The following is a 27,623-nucleotide window of genomic DNA, read 5'->3' as shown; positions in this document are numbered from 1 at the left end:
CACAGGTACAAGAATGAGATTTTGGCTGTGTTCAGTTACCAAACTCTGCCAAAGAGAAATGCACGCACCATTGAAAGTTCCAAAGTGTCAAGCCCTTCCCCGCAGGGTGCGTGTGACACAAGGGCAGTTAGGTAATTTTTAGTGAAAAGTATTGCTGCTGATCTTTAAGCACAAGCACTGGGTCCTAATGCAAACTCACTGAACTGCCAACTGCAAGGTCGAATATTCTAGACGTACTCTTGTAGGGTGGTGTGGGTGTAGAACATCTGCAGTTTAGGGATCACTCACTATAAACAGGAAGTTGGATCAGTGTTATTACTTTACGAAAAACATATAATACGTTCTTTAAATTAAGGCAGTTGCTTTAGAGTTTTTAAGATGTCTTATGGCACAAACAATACTTCTAATGTGTATCTGACAATTATCTAACTTCGCTCCGCCCCGCCCCACAGTGAGTGTACCTACAAAACAATTTGATACAGCTGCAGTATTAATATACAAATATAGCCAAGCGCTGCATCTGATTTTAAGTACTCAAAATTATACAGTGTGATTCTTCATTTAATTATCTATGGTGCACATAGCTAATTTCGGGCTGCATGCCTGGACTGCATTGCTTAGCACTAACTGAAGTTACAGAATGCATAAGGTCTTTGGACAACTAGATGGAAGGGAAAAGGACCATCAGTCACAGTGTGGGGACAGGCAGCGGTGGCAGATACATGTATGTCACATGATGGTGCTCATATGGGAAGAGATTAAAGTGCCATGTGGTGTTGTGGGGTCATTACAACGACACTGGCATTGCATACGAAAGGGGTGCACACGACAATGCAAGGGTAATGACACAGACCTCATGTTGATATCGGTTTAACTAATTAAGGGCCATATATACGAACACATTTTCCCATTGACACAGAATGGGAAAAACCCTTTGCTACATCTGGCCCTAAATTCTGCACAAGGCAATATGGGAGGTGCAGGCGCACAAACCTCATGTTGACAATGGTGTTGCTGCAGAAGGGGTTTCTCACAGACAAGTGAGGGAGCAGAGAAACAAAAGGCATCACACTGTACAGAGATTTTGAAAGCACAGACCAAGGGCTGAGACACTCCGGTTCTCACACTGACATCAGAATACTTTGAATGGGAGGTCAGGCACAGTCACTGTTGATGTGCTTCTTTTGTCAGACCACAATCTGGATTGATTCAGGCACAGTCATAGAGGGTATTGGCCACTGTGTCTTTGCCTTCCTTAAGTAGTGTAACTCTGGAATGCCCCATTTAGATTTATAAAGTTGCTGTTATTCTCCCCCTGGTGGTGGACTGCAATAGGTTGGATCCCTTCTCTCTGGCTTTCGGGTGGTGGACTGCTAAGCAGGTCTGAGTCCCTGCCTGCATCCCCAATATGGATAATGCACACAATTTTTCGATTGCGAACAAAGTTGCTGACATTGTGACACACATCAGTGCTGGTGATGGCCATTGCATAATGCAGGTGGTTTTATTTGTTGCTTTCAATGAGAAGGCACATTTGGCTACATGCCCATAAAGGAAGTATCTCTACCCATACTCATGTTTATTTCTGCCTGAAAGACATACACCATAAGCCTCTCGGTGTTTCAGTTCCGTTTTAGCATGAGGGAACATACATTCAGGGTTAAGTGTGCAGATAAACTCTTCTGTAAATTTCTTGTCAAATTGAACTGCATCTGAAGTGAATGCAGCTTCGTGATTTTCACAGACTGACCATACGTTTGTTTGCTGACCATGTTGCTCCTATGACTGAAGTGCAGACAGAGGCCTGTGGCTTCAATGTATGGCGTAAAAACTTTTGTGATTTCTTCAGCACTTCTGCTCTGTCCAACATTTGTTTTACTCGTGTCATCCAAATATTATTTTGGGTGCATTCGTAGGTTTAACCCGCTGATCACTGGACTGAATACTGTAATATTTTGCACTTCCACCATATGGAGAGGGTGTCATCTATTATATGAGAATGATAAAGCGCATATAGAAGCAAGAAATCATGTCATCTGATACAACAATGGTTGTGCAATAAGGGGATGGTACCCCTTGGGAAGGGGAAAGAGATGGAGAAGTGCCAACTAATTTAACATATGGGGTCCCAAGGGGTTCAGAATTTATCACTGCTATTTATATGTTCATAAAACCAGGGGTATTACTGTTATTATTATGAGTGATTTATATAGCACACGGCGACCTAAAAAAGGCTTCCCTGCACTAGACCTATCTACAGAATAAAAATATTCAACCCTGCAAGCCGTTTAAGGAAGAACAAACTTACTAAGATTCCAAACGTTGAAACAGCCATGTTTTTAAGATTTACAAAACAGGAGGAGTGAATGAAATTCCCTCAATCTATAAGGGACCTCATTCCATAGTCTCGGACCAAGGAAGAATAAAGCTCAACCTCCTTGACGAGATTTCCTGATACTAGGAATTATGGCCAATCTTGGATAACTGGAGTGCAACAAGTGTGCGGGGGTGTACGGAAACACCACATTCTGAGGTAAGAAGGTCCAGAATTTAAAAGGCATTTGTGCATGTAGCACAGAGCCTTAAAATGCACCTGGCGCTCGATGGGTAGTCAGTGCAGAGTCCGAAGCATGCTGGCTGTAGAAATAGGCTTTGGAGAGTGGTGCAAACCCAGTGCAGCAGCATTTTAGACTATCTGGAGGCGTTTGAGTAGAGTATTTCCCGCCCCCAGATATAATACATTCTCGTAGTCCAGTCTGGAAGTAACCAAGGCCTGGACCACAGTTCTCAGGGCAGCAGCAAGGAGACACTACAGAATCTTTCTAACACATTTCAGAATGCCAAAGCAAGTGGTGGCCACCTTATTAATTTGGTGACTCATAATGAGTTTGGCATTGAACCACATTCCCAGGTTCTTTACGAGCAACACTGGACTAGGAGGACTGCCCATAGCTGAAGGCCACAGTTGAGAGTCCCAAGGAATAGAGGGATTGCCCATCATCAGGACCTTGGATTTATCACTGTTTGATTTCAAGGAGCTGGTGCTCATCCATGCTGAAATTTCAGTGAGGCATGAGATGAGAGCCTGCACATTGTAAGTGACCTTAGCTGAGCGAGATACAACAATTTGTATACCACCCGCATACGATAAAAGTGTGAGTCCATAGTTCTCGACTATATCTGCCAAAGGTCTGACAAACAGATTAAAAAACAATGGACTCAAAGTACAGCCCTGGGGCACATCTGAGACAAGCGGGGTGGATTTTGACCTGTGTTGGTTGGTGTGTGCCTGGAACGTGCAGTCATGCACAAAAGATCTTAACCATGCTAGGGCTGTATCCAGTATTCCCAAACCTTCAATTATTTGCAGGAGCGTGCTATGATTTACTGTGTCAAATGCTGCACTGAGATCTAAAAGAATCCAACTGATATCTCAGGAAGTCCATGACACCAAGAAGGGCCGTTTCAGTGCTGTGACCTGTGTGGAACCCAGATTGTCAAGGGTAGAGAAGACTATTATATTCAATGAACTCTGTGGGTTGTTGGCTCACATGTTTCTCCAACACCTTAGCAAAGTTGAGTAACAGAGATATAGGTCTATAGTTGGACTAAATGTGGGGATCCAGATTGGGTTTTGTCAATAGAAGAGTAACTAGAGCTGTCTTTCAGGTTTAGGGGACGGTACCTTCCAACAAAGATAAATACATTGGTGAGCTGCTCCAGAACAGAATCAGAAAGTTTACCCAGGACTGCAGTGGGACACAGTTCCAATGGGCATCCTAATTTAATAAAGGCAAAAATAAACTTAAAAGAAAAATCATATAAAAGCTGAAACTTCTCCAATCTATTATTTGCTTTAAGGGGGAGGGTATAACTATTTGTTTCCCTTACCTTAAGGAAAGGCATTTCCTCACATTGAGACTGTGTAAGAGGAGTGACTGGTACAATACTAGTAGGGTCCGAGAGGGTGTTGACCACCTGAAAAAGGGTTTTAGGGCAGTTTTGAGTTGCATCAATTTTGGATGTGTAAAAGAAGGCCCTGTCCTCATAACACAATTTTTGATAGGATTTCGAGGCAGTTTTACGGTTTTCCTTATCTTCCTTATTATACTCTTAGTGCCAGATCCTCTTGAGGTGTTTACAAGATTTTTTCTTCTCGTACAGAGTCACTGTACTATGGGGCAGGAAGAAGGATTCTATGGTGCTTTTTAACAGAGATGGGAATTTCGGCATCCAATGATGATCTTAACGAAGGGTCAATTGTAGGAGTACGTAACACCACACAATTACACAGTTGAGGGGGGTTGTCTTCTAATGCTGTACTCCGTGAGAAGGTGTTCAGTTCCGAGCAATTCCTACTAGAGGAAACTGAGTGTTGTTAGCCTAGAACTTTTCATTCCCTGGTCAGTTAACCCATATACTCTATATAGCGGTAATGTGGAACAAGAGTTATAAGTTAGTTTTAGGTTGCTGTCCACTCTAAATAAATTTTGCCTGACCCACTCAAACTATTCCTCAAAAGGACTATGGGTTTGGTGTCTGAGAGTGTAATGTAATGTTTAGTTATTTTGAAAAGTTTGAAGGTTTCTAGGTGTTCTGGACCATACATGCTCCTTTGTCTCTCCAGAACGTATTTTTTGTGTTGATGCTTAAAAGGTCAAAACAAATGGATCAAAGAATATTCTGATAAAGTCCCACCCAAAGGAAATACGTTAGGGCACACTCTGCCTATTGTGATTCAGTGGATCATCTAGCACAGTGGTTCTTAACCTTTTCACTTCTGTGGACCCCTACATAAATCATTACTGGAAACTGTGGGCCCCCACTAAACCATTATTAGAATCTGGGGAACCCCACTGTATCAGTTTTGGAATGCAGGGACCCTGGCCTAAGCACGTTAACTGATTTGAGCCACAAAACAATACAAAAAAATACAGAACCAAGAATTAATCAATTACACAAATGATAAAACATCTTATTTAATTCACAAATATTTTTTTTAAACTTTTAATCAGAAGGTTTGAGCTTTGCCACCATTGTCTACATTATAAATTTTTTAACTGTTCCCACAAATCAATCTGATGCTGCCAACTTTATTTTTAGCATCCAATTCCTTCACATTTATACAATGTTTTAAAATGTTCAAATTTTCTTCTATATACTTAATAATCTGTTAATATTATTTGCTTTTCTGAGCAGACGTGGACCCTTCCCCCTCTCATCTCAAGTATATGTTGCAGGCCTCCTGGCGTCCCCAGACCTAAGATTATGAAACCATTGATCTAGCAGACACATCACACAGTATTTTCATGAAGTCACAGCTTTTTACAGAGAGCAACCCTAGATTCAGGGGCCCAGAGTGCTGAAATAATTAACTCAGTTAACATAGCACACATCAAGATTTAATTTATCCATAGTCATTCATATGATTTATTCCAGCACTGTATCAATGTCGAATGAAGAGCTTAGTGGACATTGCAGGTTTGAACCTGTGATTGTTAGCTGCACACAATTCTGCAGTGTATGCATTAGTCGTCCCAGTTGTTTTACTGATGAGACATCACTAATGAAAATGAATGATCAGCCTGGCTTAAAAACTATGCAACATAAACTGTTGCATATGATGCACAGCATGCGGAAATGGGTACTTAATCAGAGATTAAATGTTTGCTAAAAGACAACTGGAGATTAATGATTTCTGGTAAAACCATGATTAAGCTGATGGGGCTGCTGTCAGCTGCACCTACCTCTCAAGGCTTAGGACCCTAATATAATGAACACCTATTTAAGTACAGCACCTCCTTTATTTTCATCATCCTACTCTCTCTCCTCCCTCTAACTGCCTTGCACGCCTTGGGGCAGAAGTGCTATATGAAGAACAAAATACATTAACTGTGCTTTAGAAAAAAACGTGGATTAACCCCACTCACCATAATTGTGTCCTTTCATATTCTCTTTTGCCTGCTTCTGTTTACATCAGTTCTAGATAGCCCTTAGGCACCACTGAGTTTCATTTTCAATATTGTACCTTTGGTGACCAGATACACTTGTGCTTGGTCGGTGAGGTAGATTTTGCTATCAGCCATTTGTAAACAACATTCTTCTAAGCCTTATATCCTACTCGCTGTAAACGCTCCTCTCTGCCCCTCCTGGCAGTGAGGGTTCGGGTTGTGAAAGTCTGCCCAACGCAAACCATTTAGGTAGAATACCTACGAAGGGGACCCCGTAGTTTAAGGGCTATAAATGGGTTGTGGAAGTATACTCAAAGTAATTCACTTTTTTGGAATGTGATACTTAGTATACTAAGAATAAAACGGGTTCAGGGGACGAAATGCAGTACATGGTAAATTTTGTTTAATGCAAATCAGAACCTTAGGCCCCAACGATATTAAAGTGGAACAACCTTTTGCTACACTCTTTTCACCCTCAGCACATACATGCATACATGGGTGCACATGCAGACACTTATTAGCCTTTTAACGTGGACCTTATTACAGTTATTACCTAACCTGATGGCTCTCATTTAATCAGCCTTGGAAAGGTGAAAGGTTAAGTTGGTATCATCAAGATTTGAACTTGTGACTATCAGCCTGTCTTTAGGATAAGACAGTAAGAAATGTAATCCTCTGGGGTAAATCACTTACTGCACCATCTGGACATGTGCGTCAGCTGGTAAAATAGATTAAGCGTAGCCTAAGGTGCTGGCTGTAGAAAGGTGTGTATCCAGCAGGTAAGGGGTTATAGTATTAATTAGAACACTGGAATGTTGAGAGCTCCACTAAAGACAATGCAATAGCCCCGGACTTATAATGGCTGATATAAACCTGGAGCTGCGATATTCCAATGTTTGTCTTCATGTTTCTCCCTTTTAAATTTAGGGCATTCTACCATTACTGGGTGGAATGATCTAATAGCCTTATAACTCTTCTGCCTCATGCTACACCAGTTGTTAAAGGCCCTCTCCTTCATTATAGAGCCTTGCCTCCGGCTTGGGCCTTTAACTTGGGTTCAGGGCGTTTAGCAACTGCCATAGCCCTCGTCAGTGGGCTATAAGCTACAGAAGAAAGCTCAGATGTGAAAGTATAACCTTCAGGTCAGTATTTTGAATCTTGGTCACCTTGCTCCGTGGGTTATTGTGTTTATTTTGGAGCTCCTCATGCAGCTTACAGTCGAGAAGTCCCTAAACTGATCAAATTATGAACCAGTAACAAACATCTATATTTAACCCGAATGTTATTAGCTCGAACCCTTGCAGGGCGAATTCAAACTTTCTGTCTTTGGAGGTTGATAATATGAACAAAATTGAACTGGGTAGTAATTAACACCTTTTACTAAGTTCCTAAACAATTGAATTTGTATTGTTTGCTAAATATTATTATTAATATAATTATAAACTGAGTTAAATGGAAAGAATGTGCATAGTGCAAACAATCCCTTGAGAGTACTACTGCTATAATACAATATATCATGTATAATGAGTAGTCATTTCATATTGTTTGCCACTGTTTAAGATCGAAGACAACATATTTTTAAATGCATTATTTTATCCTTTTTTGTCGTTCTAGTGTCGCCAAATAATTTTCTTTCAGCCGCTCCATTTGATTTCTCAAGCCTCCTTCCCAAAAGGACATACATCTGACTAACGCACTACTTATTCGACTGTTTGTTGAGGTTTTTCTATACAGCAATAAGCGATTTGTGTGAACATACAAAATATAATTTGATAGGTTGTGAGCAACATAGTTGCATATACAGTTTTTTTTTCCTCCCTGCAAAAGGTTTATGATTGTGTAGTACTTGGAGCGTTCCACTGGTTAGCATTATTGTTGAATCATTACTGTGCATGTGATTTCCTCAGCTGTTATGCTGTCATTTAAGACATAATGTCATGTGATATGGACAATAAACAGATTCATTCGACTATCTTTAACAGTCTAAACATGAAATAAAAGTATGGGGGGGCGAGGGAGTGGTGGAAGAAAAGATGGGGTAAGAGTCAATAACTATTTATCATACCAATCCCGTAGTATTAACATGTGATGTTGCAGAGTTACCCATCAGAATAAGACTCTTGACTCAGCAGGTTGACTGAAAGTACAAGGTTTTTAAGTAATGTGCAGGGTACCCTCTGTGTTCATGTCAGTGTTGGGTGTCATCCTCTAGTGTTACTTTGGTGTGCTATGTAGCGGCGTGTAGATCATTTAGGATAGTGTTCCAATGTGTTGAAATGGGGTACTTGCAGAGTCCCAAACTGTCTTACCTATGCAAAACCACACTCTCAGAATGAGCCCATGTTGAAATGAAGTGAGACCACGCTTCTACTGTAGCGGTTTCAGAGGATTTTCATCTGCGAGTTATGGGGTGTTTGGCAACCAAGGAACCCAGATCTAAGAAACGTGTAGTGGCTCTATGTTTTTTATCTTTGCGGTAAAGGTGGGAGCTTTCCCATCTGCTTCCAAATGTATTTTCACTAAGAAATGGACACGGGCTCAAATGCTTTCTTCATGCTTTTCACTCATGGGGATGTTAACTGATTACTTAGAATCACATGGGTGACAAGCTTTGGCAAAGTCAACAGGTCTCGCCTTGGAGACTACTGGTGCTGTACAGCAAGGGCATTGCTGGCCATGGAAATAATTTTTAGCCATACTGTAGAGCACAGTGGCTGCTGTGCAGCATGCTTAAAAATATTATTTAAAAAAAGGACTATGCGGCCTCCAGCGCTAATGCACTATTAAAAGCGCGTATTAGCTATGGCAGTGCCATAGTGCTTTTTAAATTGGTGTTAGCCGCATAGCAATGCATCTGCCAAAGCCAACAGCTCTCTTAGACGGGACCTTTGATCTTTAAAGCACTTTTCCACATATATTTTCTCGATTTATCACTCCAAGATTGGCGTTTACACTTTAGAATGGTAAAATAAAAGATCAAAAAGAAAACCATTGTTTGTTTTTGTTGATGCTGTCCCTTATCGGCAAGCAAGCGTTTTGTTTTTCATTTTGCCAATGTGGTGCAGCATCGGCCAAAACACTGGTAAAGCAAAACGATAAGGTAATGCAATTAAAAATACAAGACATTTTGAATTTGCCAATGCTTCTTATTATTCATGGATTGCCAATAGCGAAGTTACATAAGATAGATTTTCATATTTATACTAAGGACACCAAGTCAGAGGCTGGAATAAAAAAAAACGATAATACTGAACTGTTTAGTTGACAATCAGTGACGGGTGCAGCAGAATGTGCTTGCTTTAAATTTAGACACCCTCTGCCCGAACTCAGCTATTCTGCTAGCCAGCCTTGTTAGTTTCTACAATTATGAACCTTGCCTTCTGGCTGGACTGGAGACTGTCTCTGACTCGTCAAATTTGTACAGTGATAAAAGTTTTCAGTTTCAGATTACTAAAAATATTCTATCGTATCTTTAAATCAGCGCTGTCCCTGAACTGGGCCATAATCTCATTTTTTTTTTGCTTCATTATAAAAAACTTTAGGTTCATAGGTACGAAGAGAATGCAAGAAATTAGTCAACGAGGAGAGGGTCAAATAGAACTAAAACCAAGATAATGAAACTCCTGATACAGGGTTCGCCTTTATAGGATACTCGTGCTGGGAAGAGCAAAATTCAATGTTCTGACATGGGTCCACTGGGCGAAGATAGACAGAGGGCCTCTGTAAACTTAATTTATCTCCTAGGTTCTGAAAAAATGGCTTGTAAGTGGTCTGTAGTCCACTAATGTTTCTGATACCTGTGCTCTGCAGTATTGTTTTCAAATAAAGAAGCATAAAATAAAATTCCCGAGTACTAAAAAAAGTTTGAATTCACATGAAATCGCAAATGTAATGGCCATAAAAGCTCTATTCGCTACATTTATGCCAAGAGACAAACAGTCTGTGGTATCACTTTTGGAACTATTCGGGTAATACATAAAACATGAAAGCATGAGTTCAGCACAACCAAGTACTAATTAAGAGGTTCTCACCAAAGTACTTCAGCCTTTATTTCTGCAACTTGAGTGCAAGGGGGACTTCAATTGGTGACGACTTGTGCCAGGTCTGGTGGCCATGAGGCATAATTCATGCCAATCGCGCCAGAGTACTGCAGCAGGACAGAAGAGAAAGTACAAGATACTTTACATGATGGAGAAGTCGCCACCGGAAAAGGAAAAGGTTGGTTACCTGTAAACACTGGTTTGGGCATGTTAGGCTTAGATGCGCATGATGTATGCAAAGCTACCTTTAGTGCAGGATCTGCAATATTACTATTTATTTTTCTATTTGAACCCTTTTGCTTTATGGCAAAGAATTAGAAATCAGACTGATCTATATCATGGTTTGGTACTACATACCAACTACTGAAGTCTTCCATTTTACAAAAACGTCCTTAGGAACATCTGCGTTAGATCATGGGTAGTAAAAACAAAACACTATTTTTCAATTAAATCACATGACTTTACAACTGTAAACCTGTAAGAGGTGGGATGGCCGCATGTTTTCTTTATCAAATGGAAATAAACAAGGTAAAGACCTGTTTTCTACTAACCATTACGATGGACAGAGAAATGAACAGACAAATCTCATGAAACTGAAACAAATCTATACCAAAATCTCTACAAATTTGACATAAAATAGTACTATTTTTTTAGGCTCTGATCAGTTTTTATAACTCATATATTACGTGTCTCATGAGTATAAGCCAGGACAAAAAATTTAGTGTCTTCTCCCTGCAGATGAGTAAAAAAGGGAAGAGCTGAAATCGTAGCCCTTATATGCTGACCAACTGGATCCTTTCCTTATGCATAAACCAACATTTCCCCTCTACAGGGGTCCATGCCCTGAATTAGGCCTTGGAAGTCCCATATGTGACACACATCTCATTTTATAATATAACAAGTCCTTAATAATATCTGGAGAATGATTTGTCTGTAGCTTAATGACACCTGCAGGAGGAGAAAATTGACCACTATTTATCACGCTTTCACACTTGTCAAGATCCCTCTTTGTTAGTACAACACGGGAGCCATTTGCTGATCTAGAGGCCATTTAAACCAAATACTTCTTTGAACACATGGGTACTCTTTAGCAAGTTCCAGCTGGACAACCTTTTTACTAGCCTTTTCACTCTCTTACACAGGTTGAAATAATGCTCATTTATATGTTCATTTTATTTTGTTGGGCTATATTCTGTAGAAAATTATTAACGTGAACAGTGGTTCTTAACCTGTGGTCTGGGAACCCATGGGGGGTTCGCAATGACTACTGAGGAGTCCACGTCCGATTATAAAATAACATATTAACTGATTATTAAAGTGTATATACATAAAGAAGCAAAATGTACAAATCAAACTTTTAAAAGGTTCTGTAAATGTGAAGAAATTTGAAACTGGACACTAAATATTAAGTGGGTATCCTGATATTAATCCATGGGAGGAGTGAAAGGGCATCAAACCCAACATAGTATGAACAATAAGTGGCCTTAAAAGAATTTCGAAAAACTTCAACCTTCCCATTAAAATTAAAATGTTGTATGTCGTATTTGTGAAATAAATATTTAATGATTTGTGCATTTGTAGGATGAATGTTTCTTTTCATAATTGTGTGTATTGTTTTGCGGTTCAAATCCTCGAACTTGCTTCGGCCCGGGTCCCTGGATTTCCCTAATGACCCAGTGGGTGTCCTCGGATTCCAATAATGACTCAGTGGGGTCCAGGTTTCCAGTAATGATTAAAAAGGGGTCCATCGAATTCAAAAGGTTAAGAACCACGTGCTACAGTATTTATTGTGCAACAAGGACCTGAATTTCTCAAATGTTTCTTGTTCTTGACCTATACTCGGCTAACTTAGAAATAAGACTGCTGTAGAAAAATGAAAAGGAAATGGTTGTTAGAGAGAGTGGGTGCTCAACAAAAAATACCTTTTGCTAATAATTACTCTTAATGGCTACATTTATTTTAGTCTTCCATTTACTTGCTATCTGTAAGAAATATGACTTACAACCACGACCTGATAGTCTCCTTCTGCCATTGAAGGCTCAAACTCTGGAATAATTTGCTTCTTACTAAGGCAGCCATTTAGTGTTCAGCGCAAACAATGGACACTAAAACTCCACAGCGCAAATTACACTTGTGCTGGTGTTTTCCGAGTGTTGCACCAGATTTATACATCAGTTGAACAAAAGGGCAATAATATGTGCAAAGTACATTGATATTCATTTTATGAATGTTATTTCTGCATTTTACAAGAATTGCACTTGCATTTAGCACCAGACAGAAGTGAAGTGAAAATGCAAGCTATGAGCAATATGACATTGTATCCAGTTATGAACTGGCACATGTGTGTACACCAGTTTTTGCTCTGTAGTCAGATTCTAAAAGAGGCTTTCCCTGCCATGTCTTCTATTAATTAGCAAGGGCAACACGACTCTCAATACAGCCAAGATCCCAGAGAATTCTGAAATTTCAAACACTGAAGGACCCAAGAGGTTAAAAGATTTTAACAGGAAGATCTTTGACTTTGGCTGTGGTCAGGCACCGGACTACGTTTGGAACGACAGACACATGTTGAAGGGGATGTTAGATAAGGGGTTCTATGATTCATATTTGAGGCCTTGTACCCAGCCCAAAAAAGTTCTGGGTAGCTATGGCGAATCTCATAAAAGATAAAATATGAATTCCAAGACACCACCACCCCTGTCGTCATTATGGTGATCCTGTGAGGTAATCTTGGAGAAGACAGGATTTTATACCCAATGCACTCACATATGGGATGCCTCCTTATCCAATTTCTTCTAGCAAGAAGATTAAGAGCACGAGAACGACATTGGCAGTCCAAGGATCGACAATGCCGCAGTGGCGGTCCGACAGTGGTGAGTGCGACGGTCTGAACGTCAGCCACATTATGAGGTTGGCGGGCACACTTGCCAACCTCCTGCCATGCCCACCAGGATCTTCGATCTCGACAGGATGACAGTGGGTGCAGGTTGTAATCAGCCAGGGGGGTGCTGAACGCAGCGCCAGCCTGCTGATTACAACCTTGTTCTCTGCCAGCCTTTTCATGGCAAAAGGCCGGTGGAGAACAGTTGCAGGGGTCCCCCTGCCCAGCACCCTCAAAATGTGCTCTGTCTGCTGTGCAGAAATTGTGCATTTTAAGGGTGCTGAAGCCCCTGCGTGCGGCAGCATTGCTGCCGGCTCAATTATAAGCCGGCGACAATGCTGTCACCACTTTCCCACTGGGCTGACTGGTGGAAACCAAGGTTACCTCCTGCCAGCCCAGCAGGAAAGACTTAATGGGTCCGGCGGGGAGGTTGCCAGCATGGCGGTGACCACCCTGTTGGGAGTTTGGCGGACGGGTGCCAAACTCGTAATAGGGCCCTAACTTTGGCCCTTTACTGGAAGCAGCTGAGTCCTCCTTCACTGGGTTTGTAATGGACAAAGATCTGGCATATCTACATAATTGAAAAACTGACTCAAATTTGGGAGCGCAAGGGTGCTTTTAAGGGCTGCCAGGTGGGGGCTGATGAATTGCCAAACACGTCCTCAGTTCAGTGAGAAAGAGATGCTACCATTGGATACCTTACTACTCTGGGCTAGGTGCCTGGACTTGGACTACGTGTCGGACATTAGCTGACACATAACTCACTGGGCCCATAAGATGTCGGCCGCTATGTCCCTTTAGTGCCTTAGCTTGCTATGTATTGAGATACTGAATTGCTTAATGTACCATACCCTTCTCCCCACCCCTCACAGGGAATCTAATTGGCCCCATTTTCGATGTTTACAACCTGCTTTGCCTTACCTTCTCGATGGAACACTAGGTCACTGTTTAGTTAAGCTTTCGTTTTTGATGTTAATATTTAAAAACTGAAAAGAAGTGTGAGAAAATAAGGTTGACTGAATGAAATATCAAAACTAAATTCACGAATTGCCCTCGTAACACGTCTCCTTTCCAAACAAAACTGAGGACAAAACCGAGTCAGTGGAAAAAAAATGAGCAGGCCGTGGCAACATCAATATCTAACCCTGGTTTGCCAACATTCACAAGGCAGGTTTTCACGTTCTGAGAATATCTGCAGTTTCGAGCAACTACAGGAAACCGGAAGTATGCCAGTTTGCGATGCCTGAAATCTATAGCTGTGTTGCCTGCCACAATAGGAATAGCCTTGGATGTTGGAATCGAGGGGAGGGGGGCAACCCTAAGAGGAAATCTACCATGTGCCCTGGAAGAACACCCCTTTTTTAGTCATCTAAGGGCGGGGACGGCTACATGACGTGCAGCAGGATACAACTTAAAAGCTACATATGGAAGCAATAATTTCACACATCCATTAATTCTTCTCGTCATCCTTTCACTCTTCCCTCCAACTTTTTACCCTTCAATCGATCCATCTGTTCACTCTTCCATCTATTCATTCTTTCCCTCTGCACCGTACCTTTCACCCTTTTATTTTCTTTCTTTCCATGTTTCTTTGCTGTCTACCCCTTGTTTATCTCCTTACTTTTAGGGTCTCTGAAGGCTTTTAACCACGCCCACTCTTTGTATTCATTCTTTGTTGTACTGGTCTTAAATGCTTAATTTCTATTGGTTCATTTTGTGAAATGCCCCTCCTTTCTGTGCTAAGGTCCCTCCCAGGCGATTTAACTAAGTGAGCATTTTTGTTGGCAATCACACTATGTCACGCTTCCTCCTGTTCAGCGTGTGATGATCGCTCCTCCGGTTTCGGTTTGCCTTTCATCCCAGCCGTGATCCTTTCTAGACATTTACGCAGGGAGCCGATAACTCTTGCGCTTACGGTCATGGCGGTGGTGGTGCTTTGAATCGGCTTGCTTCTGTCAAATGTTTTACTTTTCATTTTCAATTTAAGTGGCAACAAAAGTCCAGTTAGGAATTTACAACGCTAATAGCTCTAACTCGAGCACACGTGAGACCCATTACACTTCAAATGCTTTTTCTTTCTCGTTTTCTCTCTCCCATGTGTTTTTCCATTTTGCTCCTCTCCCTGTAGGATTTTATCAGTATTTCCATCATTTCTCTTTCTCGGTTTCTGACACTGTGTCTTTGCCCAAGACCTGCACCTATTAGGCATGGTTTTCTCTAACAGAATTATGAGCATTTTGTATGCAGAACTACAGACAGAAGGGGTTCATAAACAACTAATTGGCATTTAAGTGGGATCAAGTTCCCCATCTAATCGGCCGATGGCTGCTCCGTTTAAGCTGCTAGGTTGGGGTGCTCCCTACATCACTGGGCTTGTGCATCGTGCAGATCACACAGATGTTCTTTACTCTGGGTCTCAATGGGGCTCCCCTGAAGAGTTGAGCCCTTCTATACCGCAGGGTCCTGCATTACTCCCCTGCCAAGGACATGAGGCCATGCGGGGCCTTTTGTTGGGCCTCTGTCTGCCAGCAATGATACATTAACTGTATTGCTTTTCTGTTTTTTTCTGCTTAGGATAGCAGAATGGTTTTCCCTGACATTTAAATGTTTCCTATTTCATGCCAGGGCACACATTCTGCCAGACATGCCACGGCATTGCTTAAGAATTCAGGGGGCTCCCTCTAGAACAAAGAACCATTGCCTCCGGTGCACCAATAGGGAGTGGGGCCTCTGTTACGCCCGTGTAGCCTGGGTGCAAATACTTTAGAGTACTTGGACTACACAAATTCAGAGTCAATTAAGCCAAGCCGAGGAGCAAGTGCATCCAAGGAGCACAGAAAGAGAAGTTCTTTCCCAAATTAGAGATGGCCTTAAATTTCCAGAGCCAGAGTCAGTTGCTGACATTAAGAATATTATCAGCCAATATTCCCTATTGAACGCAGTTTCCCTGCCTTAGTGCACTGGGCAATCAGTGTCTAAAAACACAATGGAATGTCAGGATTCCTCAAGTCTCTACCCAAACACTATCTAGTCACTGGATTAAAATTTACACTATCTCCAATAACCTGTTTGATATGCTGGTTAACATTGCAGGTCCATCATCTAGGGCATCCGAAGTGGTCCTTCCCAAGTACCTTTCAGTCAAAAGGCAGAAGTCATTCCTTTGACACAAGGACCTTGAGTTATCAATACAAAGCCCTTGCAGTCCAAACCCTAAACAGATAGTGTGGTTTCTGCCTTACGCTTCATACAGAACGTTGTGCTCTGAAGTAGCATCAGAAGTGGAGACTGCTGGCGCCATACCACCTGGAAGCATTCCTGAAAACTGTATGACCCAGAAAGTAACCACTGCATATGCTTCACAAATTGAAAGCTTTAATTGCTTGGCTCCAAAATTAATGCTTAAGACAACAAATGAAATGAGGATGAAAAAGTACAAATTTCTATCAAATAGGGCTCCCGCTCTCATGTTTCCTTCGGTCAAAAAGCTTCTTCTGCCTCTTCCTTGTATATAAAAGGACATCAATATCGCCAAAGGCTACAGTGAGGAATTCCACCCTCATAAGTGGTCTTTGCTACTTCAGAATGCAGTGGAACCCAGTGGGCTCTCTGTGTGATCAATGACAGGTATGTCAAAGTACAGAAACCTTCTGCCAAAGGCTTGGTTCCTCATGACTGCTGTCTAAACAAAATAGTTTCTTTACTGGGGCGGTAACTGGCCATTGCTTGTAAAGATTGTAATAGCTCTGGTTTCACACGACTGTACACTGAGGCCTTTACCCATCAATATGTTCACACAAACAACTTCTAGCAACTAAGCACTGGTGTTAACCCTCATGTTAGTGAACGGATACAAACTTTATTGAACCACCCATTAATCTTATAGGGAGATTTCTTGGTGGCTTTAGTAAGTAAAACGCTTCTTTACACATCCCAGTTCACTACAGCAAAAAGTGTGATTAATTTTCCCCGCGGTTCCTCCATTACTGTTTAAAAGAACTGCTACATAGCCTTTGCTGGAATTTCTGTTGATGCTTTGAAATCAGATTTGGGTGGTCCAAGAGAAAAAGGTGGTTATTTGGCTCCAACTGTGACAGATGGAGTCCTAGGGCAATCATACTACTGGGCCCCAAATTGAATTATCAAGGATTCTTCTTTTCCCCTTGACTCTCAGGATAGTGAGGCAGAGCAATCCAAGCTTACTCAATGATTTGAAGTGGGCTACACCCTTAAACCACAGCAAAAAATAATATTATTCAATAAAGTTAAAGCTTTAATAAATGCTTTCTTTCTGTAGAATTAAAAAGTACTTGAATACATATATTACAAAATATCATACATGAAATAAGAATATCCAAAGTAACAGAACTCTCTAGTTCCTCTTTAGTCAGACATCTGACACGAAGCTATTACAGAACGAGAGCCTAAGCACTATGGTTTCTTAAAATGATGGAGTCTATGAAAAGAACAATGCAATGAAAAGGTGGACAAGCCTCATTCCTGCAGTCTGGGGACAGAGTCCATGTTTTTACTAGTTAAAAGTTTAAGCCTTTCCTTTTCAATTACTCGATAGCCAGTTTTTTGTTACTAGGCCGCAAATGCACCAGAAATCATTTTGTTAGTACTGAATGAAGTCTTTGCTACTGTGCAAAGTGTTTAGAGTTTTACAATATTTCAATATGTTTCTCTAAGAAATTTTCTCTGATCCCAATACAAACCTACTGCCCAAACACAAGGATGTTCCTGTCCCCCAAAAGCTGGCAATGAAACCATCCCTAAACTAGAGGTTGCAAGAACAGTATCTGGTATCCAATAGAGGGGATAAACATCAAGGGACAGCACTAGCCTGAAAAACTACTATTTGGTAACTAAATGTAGTTTTGCTGGCCGTCCACCACAATTCTCTTAAAGGGCACAAGGTATTTAAATGGGTGTTTTACTTTCAAACAGAAAGTCACAATTTGATTTTTTCAATGCAAAGGGTGACTTCAGTTCCAGGAGCACAGTCTCTCACAGTCAACACAAAGTGAAGATTAGAGGTGTGGAGCTCAAGTGCCAAATATCTTGGGAATTGCTTATGGATTTCAATGTCAATGTCAATGGCTCCTGAATCAGACCAGCAGGTCTTAAGATTCCAGGGGGCAACTATAGGCTCACTTATAGTTCCCTGAAGCACAGTCAAGAGTCGGGGATAAGTAGGCTATCCAAACACAAAGCAGCAAACAACCTTCTTCCTGAGCCAGAGGCAAGGAAGACCAATGCTCTTAATTTTTCATATTGCACAGTAGCTGAATGACTGAGTCTTGGAGAGGCACGCCCTCACTATGGTTCCCACAGGTCTTCACAGGCATCTGGTTGACAAACTCCTTCACTCAGCCAGGCTGTACTCTGCAGGTTGCTGTCCATCTGCCTCTCTCAAAGTAAGCAGGCCTTAACTGTTTGCAACGAACTTTCATCTTAGCTAGTTGTTATCTGACAGAACCATCTCTTGTTCATCCTTAGAAGTTGTCAATCCTGAAAATGCAGAGTCTTTGCCTTCAGGGGTTCAATAAGGCTTTGATGCCCTCAAAGCAGAACGTCCTCTCTGCCTGGGCTATGGCCCAACTGAATTATGAGAGTTTAGTATTACTAACTTAGGAACGTTGCATTTATATTTGCTGCTGGCAAAGAATGAGTCATTAGGGCATCAGTGGGCCCTATCCTTCCAGCAGTTATAACCATTGATGCCAGACTGAGGGTTTGTGAAAAATTATGAGTTCACAGTCCATTCACAAGAAATTATCTCCGAGGTGGGCACAGGCGACCTAAGTGGGAAGGGTATGCCCAGACGTGGGTCCCGTGCTTCCCATGCCACTGGATTCAAGCTAGTCTGGCTGATGAGGGGTGAAACCCCGAAACCAGTCCCAGGATGCTTGTTTCCAGTCCAGGGAAGACCTGGCCTAGCAGTTCGGGCTGGACTGTTCCCATGGGGAACAGGGTCAAGACTGATTTGCATATGGCTGGGTCCAAACTGGAATGGCATGGGCAGCAAAAAAACGATGGATTTAGGCCCAGATCACTGTACTGGGGTTGAATGTTTGACAATGTTCAGCATTGCGTCAATCACTTGTTGTTTTTGACTAACAGAGGGTACACACTTGCCAATTATTTTCTACCCTCATTCAAAAGAACACAACATGGGGAACTCACCAACAATCAAGCAGCCAAGAGATTTATCAGTTTCCAAGATGGGATATTCGGTCCTTGTTAACAGATATGGGTCATTAAATCTGCAGCAGGATCAATCTCAACTCAGGTCTCTTACAGCAGACTGTTTTGCAGGGAAAGAGACTGTGTGTGAAAATGAGCTGAGCCAGATTTGTTTCTTGTCAGTACTTTGTAAGATATAACCTTATATACTATGGTGGTGCAGCAGATCAGGCACCATAAGCTTTACCTATCTGCATTCCAGGAGATGCAGCACCAAAGCTCTGCTTCAAGGCTCCTACACATTCTCCTTGGCCAGTAGGCATCTTACCATTCCAATAGCCAATAATGTCATGCCTTAACTCCAGCTTCGGTTTACCTATTCAATTTCCCACTAGGCGAAGGTTGGTAGTGTGAAATGGATTCAATCCTGACCTGCAGACCCTGGTGTCAATTGTTAGAGCAGGTAGCAATCAGAGTAACTCTTGTCCTGCCCTTAAGTTCTCTTTTTTCACATTTGTGTTCTGTCAACTCTGAGATATTTTTGTCTAACTGTGAAGTGGGTAGAATCGCAGTGGTCACCCAGACATGTGGCACAAAGGAAGCAGCCCATGCTCGCCACTGATAGCACTTGGCCTGGTTGCACCAATTATTTCTCCATGGAATTGCTGTTTGTGATGGTATGTGTTTCCGTTAGAAGGTAACTAGGTGGAAAACGCTGGATTCTGGGAGTCATACTAGGATGTGGCCGCATTTACCTCTGGGGGAATTATAAACCCTTGGTTGAGCACAAAAGAACAAATGTTTAAGTCAAGCCATAGTGTACCTGTCCCTAAGAATGGACTCATCCCGAACGGGCAAAAAAAGCTGGACCCAGAAGATTGAATTTTACTGATCCACAATCAGATGATTAAACAAAATTTCCAGTTCTTCAACATGATAAATCAAAGTCGCTAAACTGACACTGCACTCACCATTCACACTATTGCCTCACACTCTAGGCCATCTTTCAAAGTTTATGAAACCTGATTTCTCCACCACCCCCCCTTCCTTCTTATCCATTGCTAGCTGCATTTGAGGACATTTTATTCTTAGATTACCCAACCAGTTGCTGCACATATCACAGTATCCCACACTGATTCTAGTCTGTGAAAGCAACTCATAGTATTTCCTTAATGTGCACTCTAAAGAGGAGGAAACTCCACTCCCCCATGTTTTATGAGCTTTAAGGAATACTGTACTTTGTAATTGAACTGCATTGATCCCACAAAGCCTCTTTAAAATACATTGAAATTGTTACACAGGAAAATTTAAGTGTTAACCTAAACTGAAGCCATTTACATCATATTAGAATGGCAAGTATGAGGTGACATCACATGGGCTAACCTAAAATGGTGTTAGTCTGCTATTGTCAACTAACAATTTCTGACCAGGAGCGTCCAGGGTTGATGTTTCTGGTATGTCGTTAGCATTAGGGATAAGAAAATTTAAACAAAGTGGCTCCTTGACACCTGTTTCTCTTATACGGCTTACATGGTTTAACAAAATTGTTTAAATTTTTATGAAATTCAAAGTGTAAGTTACAGTGCTGCCTACACAATGAAGAACTCTATAAAAAAAGCTTGGGAAACCGCAGAAGCATTGTAAGTTCACTAAATTGGTTTACCTTTTTGCAATAAACAGTATAAAACAAGCATTGGCATGGACTACAGGTCTGGCTTACAGCTGAAAGTGTCTCTTCGGCCACTGATGAGTGTACACACACAACAAATGATCACACAAGCACTCCGTCACTCATCCTTGCATTCATACATCCATTCATTCATTCACCCTCTGACTCGTTCTTGCACACCCAGTTAGCCATTTGCAATTAACACAAACTTGCCATGAACATGGAAGCTAAATTAGAAGAATAAAAGTAGAAAAGGGAAAACATGCCAACACCTAAACAAGGCAGGCATATACATGAAATACAAAAAAAAATTTAAACATAACAGAAGGTAGTCTTCTTGTACCTATAATGTACTTAGTATATAATCTGTTTTAATATTCCAAAATAACCTGCATGTTTAGAAGCAACTTGTTGGCCATTTTGGCTGAGTAAAAATAATGATCCACTATGTATAACACCATTCCATAACGGTTGCTCCTTAAACACTGCACTAGACAGTCACCTCTGAATGCTAAAGTGCATGGTGTGCCACTGTTCTAATGCTCTAAGAAGGCCAAAACAATGCTTCTAAACATGGTAGTCATCCTCTAATGGCAAAACAATGATACAGTATGGACAATGCTATTCCAAGATGGCCAGTCAGTATGGAAATAGTAGCAACACTGGATACAGCACACTGCAGAGGAAATGAGTAGCAAGTGGGCCAGCAGAGGTGTCTGGGGACCTGCATGATACTCTAAAAAACGAAAACGGCTGTAAAAAAAACATGAAAGGAGAGTTTTAAAAGGGAATAATAGGAAAACTAAAGACTGACCAGCAGCCCAGAGACTGCATCAAACTCATTTTCAAGTAGATGTGCATTTTCATGTAAATTGCTGTTACTCGCAGAGAAACAGAGCCAGTCAGGAGTGGGTTAACCAATTGCCCCATGTAGTATGCTGTCATGGGGAGAAACAGAATGTGAATTACACTTAAACAGACTGAAGAAGGCTGACCCAAAGAACCTCTATAAATGTATGCAGAGGGTATTTTAATGTTTTTATTATAAGTGCCTTGTCAGGCTACACATGCCACACCCTCCTAATACGGTTTAGCAAGGATTTTCATTGCGCACATCTGCTTCCTGTGGTGTTTGTCCAAGGAAGTAAAAAACACCAAAATCCTTGCTTATAAGAGTAATCTAAGATCCCCATGTTTAAAAAAATCTGCAACAGGTATTAATTAACACAGTGAATATTGTCTCAGTGGTTACATGGGACAAACTATAGAAGTTAGGGTTGTTTGACTCTGATGCCCTTCAGCCTGTCCAATCATTGCTCTGCAAACTCAGGCAAGTACAAGTCTTTCTGCATTTGACTCTCCGGGTAACATGATGACAGCTGCAGCCCGCATGGGCAGATTGTGATCTTCAGCAGCTGCAGCCCTGCATGAGCGAATCACACTTCATCAGTTACTTCTGCACCTATCCTTGCTGTGCAATCTCTCCTCTTATATGTTAGGCAGACTCTTCGGTCTCTCAGGAGGCATGCTTCCAAGAAATCCAGGACAGGTATACAGCTATTCCAGCAAGACATCCAGACCTCAGGTTATGTACACTTATCCATGGAAGTCTGGCTGTCAGGCAGACACCAGTCCTGAATGTACAGCATCCCTCTGAGTACTCTAAGTAGCACTCCCTGACATGGTCATAGAGGACATGGAACAACAATTTGGGTCCCACTTTTACACACAACTTGCAGACAGATGTGGATCCACTGTCTGAAATTGTGAAACGAGTGCTGACTGGTTCCCGTTTCAAGTGTCCTTTCTGTTCGTGATGGAGTATCTCTATCCGCCAACCTCTAAATCAGGCCCGAAGACACCTACCTCCAGAAACGCGAAATGAGGAATACACTTCCACTGACTCTAAGCACTGTCCTCACCTCAAAATTGGCACGGCCAGGCTAGGGATATCCAACTGACCTCAAAAACTCTGGCTCACACAAGCATGTAACACAAGTTACACATACCAACACGCTTAACATAAACTAAAGATGATCGCGCTAAGAATTAATTAAACGCACAGAGGTGGAATTTTACATGTGTGGTCTGACAGACCTATACACCAGTGACTCCAATAAAAGGTCTAGTCACATTATTAACTCTCAGAACACAGTATGCGGACACTACTGCTCTATGTACCAAACTCATAACAGGACAGTATTCCACTTTCACCAAAAGAAGGCCCACTTGGTGCACCACTCAAAGTCTCAGGACAATAGAGGACCTACTCATATTATAGAGAGTGGCCTAGGCCTCTCAGCAAATGCTAGAATTGCAATACAACAGAGCCATAAATCCAAAGCCAGGATACCAGACACACTCAGTTGGCCCTCAGAACAGGGAAACATGCCTACATACCATGCTGGGGACATTTCAGTCCCCAAAAATATTTTCACTCTTTAAGGCCTACTGGCTTTAATAAATGTTAAAAAAAAAAAATCTTGCCTGTTGCCTTTGTTGTAATTTGTCATAATAAACAGATTTGAACTATGGCATCTGACTAAACTTTTCCTAATGAACCAATCTGGCCTAGAACATTTATCACTGTCTATTCACCACATCAGGCCTACTGTATTGAGCAAAAGATTTTCTACGAGGTAATCATCAGGTGTGCAGTCATAAAATTAAAAATATGTACAGAATTAGAGTTCACAAAACAATGTACAACCCATCGTTAACAGAGCCTAAAAAGGATTCTCATTGTGTAAGTGTTCTACTCCCAGGGTTTTGTCAGAGAGGTAACCAACACCAGACCTTTGCCAATTATATTAATTTATGAGAATCCATGGAACACAGTACTTTTCTACATGCTTTACCACAATGTACTAGCAAACCTGTAAAGTAATATATTGGTTTTACATTAGGCCTACGTTATGCCATACATTTTTGTATTAAAAAGGTCATACCCACGGCATCTTGCACAACTTTTCGCAATGAACAAGTCAGGCCTATAGCACCTTTATCACTGTTTGCTGCCACAATGAACTGGGGCATCTTGTATGGCACATAAACTGGCAACCACCAGGCACACAGTCATAAAAATGTACAAATATATACACAATCACAGATGTCTAAATATACAAGCTTGCTGAAAATGGCCCAATAAGGATTATCACACTACAAATCTGGAACTCCGTGGTTTTCAGAGGTGGTAACCAGAACCCTATACAGTTATCTCTGGGATGCCATGTAACAGAATAGCAATCTGCACCCTACAACAGTGTAATAACTTCTTACCTGTAAACGGCTATTTGTATTAGTAAATGCATTTCACAATAAGCTTCTCAGGCCTACTACATTTTGCATAACGTTTTGTGATAAAACAGATGGGGGTCCATGGAATCTGACACAACATATTTCCCCAAGCAATCAATCAGGCCTATAGCCTTGATCTCAGGCTTGTCACTATAACTATGTAAGGATTACTAAATTCTGCATAAGATTTCCACAAAGGCAACCCTCAGGCACACAGTTAGAAAATGAGATACCGAAATTTGCGGTTGTCAAAACAATGTTCAAGCACTCCTAAGATGTTAGACAAGAATTATCAAACTGCTAATCTTCGGCCCACAAGGTTTGTCAGAGGGCAAACCAGTGAGGGGACAAACACCAAAAACCTTGCTTACTACTGTGCTCATGTACTGCAATATCTATATAGAGGCTGTAACACAGCTTAATAACCCTAAAAAGACTTTTAGCATTATCATATACTTTTCACAATAAATAAGTCAAGCCTACTTTGCTGTAAATTTGCAAAATAAAAAGAGTATACTTATGGCCTTTAAGATCATTTTTCCAATATACTAATTAGGCCTACAGCATTCATCGCTGGATTGTCATGACAGCCAGCTCAGGCTGCTGACTGTTTCGCATAAGCATTCCCACAAGTCAACCATCGGTACAGTGATGAAACAACAAATATGTGCAAAATTACAGCTAAAACGACATAACAAGGATTCATAAAGTGTCAATCTTTAAAAACAGAATCCCCATAAAGGATTCATAAAGTGCAAATCTTCTACCTTGAGGGTTTGTCACTTGGCAACTAGCACAAAAAGTCTTGCCTACAAAGGTAATCCATGAGATTCCCTAAAACAAAATATCTGCCTTCCACGGTTAATAAGTTTAATGACAAGCCTTCCTTAAAGGCGTATTGATTTTAACATAGCTTTTAACACTAAATATGTCAGACCGGCCACCTTTTTCAGTCGAAGCAAATAAACTTTCACCCAACCAAAATCTGTGCTCAAGTGAATCAGCATTTGTCTCTGAATCAGCTGAAGCCTCTCTCCCAGAAGTCATATAATTACAATTATTTACTAAATTAATGTTGGCAAAACAATCTTATCCCTTCCTAAAACGGAATAACAGGATTTCTCAAAGTGTGAATCTTCATCCCTGAGGATCTGTTATTGGGATTCACCAAATCCTTTGCCTACCATGGTAGGCCGGGTGATTTCCTGTAACAAAATACAAGTCTCCCAGCTTTAAAAGAGAATAACAAACTATTAAATGTCTGTTGGTTTTAATGTGTGTTTTTCACAATAAATAAGTCAGACCTTCTGTGTTTGTCGTCACTTTTCATAATAAGAAGATAGGACCTATTGCACTGATCAACTGATTGTCACCATTTCGAACTCGGTCTTGCTGTGCTGCTTATACGCTTTTCCCACAGGGCAAAGGTGCACTACAAACAATCTTTTTCAGCAGAATAACATAACTTCTAGCCAATCAAAATGTGTGCTTATAGAAATCAAAATTAGGACGAACACAAATCCCTTCTCCAAGCAGTAATAAAATAACAAAACATTACAAAATTACAGTTAGAAAAATACTGTACAACAGTTCATTACAGGGCATAAAAAGACATCAGTCAAGTGTGATTATTTGTCATATGGGCAAGCAATACAAAATGTTGCCTCTTACTGTAATCTGTGAAATTTATTGTAAAAAAAATAAAAATACCTGCCAGCATGATTTTCCACAGCGTAAGGTCAATCCACCATTAAATGCCTATCAGCCTTAACATATACTTTGCACGATAAAAAGATAAACGTACTGCCTTTTTCATAGTAGTCAGATTAGGTCAAGAGCCTTGGTCAATGGCTTTCGCCAAACCCAACTCAGTCCAGCTGTGTTGGGTATTACTTTTCGCAAGGCAGAAAGTGTACTACAAACTCTCTTTCCCCGCAACAGCACAAAACATTCCTCCCAATCAAATTATGGACTTAAAAAAAATCAACAGCAGGGCAGAACCAATGCATCTCTCTCTGTACTGCTTATTAAAGCATATATTTCCGTTTTTTCTTTTTCTGTTGATCACATGAGATCAGGTGACAGCGGCGTTGTAAAGCAATACCTAAAAAATATAAAGGAACCATGAGCTATGATCTAGGAAGAATTCTAAATGCACCAAACTGAGATAAAGTGTTTGTTTTGCCACTTATTTCAACTGACAAATAAAACCCACTTATCTTCCACAAAGCCAGGAAAGGTTGGTTGTCTATCTCCATCTAAATCCACGCTGTTCTTCGGAAGTGTCCTCGTTCTAGAAATCGAAAGCCTGCCATGGCCGCTTTTGAACTTCATTGGTTTCTGTATCCGTTATCATAAACACTGCTGAAGTTACACCAATTTACATCAAAGTTTTATAAGCTGTAATCAAATCTAAGATCACCCATAAACCATTCGCAGTCTACAAAATAGATCAATTTGTCTTTATTGAAGAAAAGGGGTAATTTCTGTAAGAAATAAAGAAGTCAGTGCATCTGCGTTGTGCGGCCACAATGAAGTAAAGGTAAATGAATACCCCGTCCGCTACTTACACAAACCATCCAAGACTTCAGCTTACTGTCCCTCGTCCATTGTTGACCTTTTAACGGATGTCATTTGACCGTAATTTCAGCACTTCCGGGTTGCCTAATTAACCACTCCCACAGCTAAAACATTGGATAGTAGCCCTGAGTGGGAGGCACAGCTAATACGTAACATGATTTAGGATTAAAACAGTGGGGCACCTCAGCCAATCCTACTGTAGCGCACAGAATTCAGAACTGCTGATTGGCTCCGGAGTCCGCTTGTGTTTCTGTCCAATGTGTCTTCATACGTTATGCGGGAGCTACTACGGGCTAGTCTGTGATTTATTTCCTTGTTGCGTTGAGGTAGAAGCAGACCCTGCGGTGACAGTTTGTAACGTGCCGTGCAGTCCAGGGTAGACTGCCGTTATGTATCATTCGTAGGGGACGCGATGGGGTTTGGGGGAGTTGTGAGTGAATTGCTGAGAAGGATCTGGGGTAGAGGGAGCGAGCAATGGTTTGACTGTGTTACTGTTTGTTGACTATGTTGGTTACTGGACTCATACGAAGAAGCAATTAAAACGGTTGCTCTCTTACCCGGTGTCGTCTTCCCTTCATTATGTTCATTGCATATAGCTGCGTTTAATCTTTTTTCAGCTGTCGTCTTTCCTTGGTGCTCTGACCTCGTGTTGTACTCTTAAAGGACCCGGCGTCATACGTGGTGACAGTTCTTTAAGGCACAGCGGGTGTTTCTAGCTTTGTGCACAGTGCCCGTATCTCTGAGGCGCTTGGATGTTGCAGACCATTAGGAGTGCTTGTGCATGGTGAACGGCACGCACCACCCCTATTGTAATTGCAGTTTTCATTTTTAAAAGACATTTTACTTTGCGTAAAACGATAATTAGTACCGCAGCTGTATCCGTGCCCTTGGCTTAACACTCCCCGTCTAACACAAACATGTCCTTTCGCTCCTCTGTAATTACTTGTTGAGTAGTATAGATGCTGCAAACTCCTGGCTGAACTTTCATAGGGTAGATTTTATGCAATTATTATTGA

At 41.2% G+C, this 27,623-nt stretch overlaps 1 protein-coding gene across 1 annotated transcript in view; it reads right to left on the bottom strand.

Moving 5' to 3' along the window:
• CCZ1 (CCZ1 homolog, vacuolar protein trafficking and biogenesis associated) overlaps positions 1 to 26,733 on the bottom strand; it is a 223,559-nt gene extending 196,826 nt beyond the window's left edge. Inside the window, 2 exon segments of the mRNA XM_069210148.1 lie at positions 9,983 to 10,098; positions 26,598 to 26,733. The gene's annotated coding sequence lies outside the window, so the exon portion shown is untranslated.
• Positions 26,734 to 27,623: the final 890 nt, after the last annotated feature.

Source organism: Pleurodeles waltl, chromosome 10 (genome assembly GCF_031143425.1).
Source record: "Pleurodeles waltl isolate 20211129_DDA chromosome 10, aPleWal1.hap1.20221129, whole genome shotgun sequence".
NCBI lineage: Eukaryota > Metazoa > Chordata > Amphibia > Caudata > Salamandridae > Pleurodeles > Pleurodeles waltl.
This window is presented reverse-complemented; position numbering and strand designations above follow the sequence as displayed.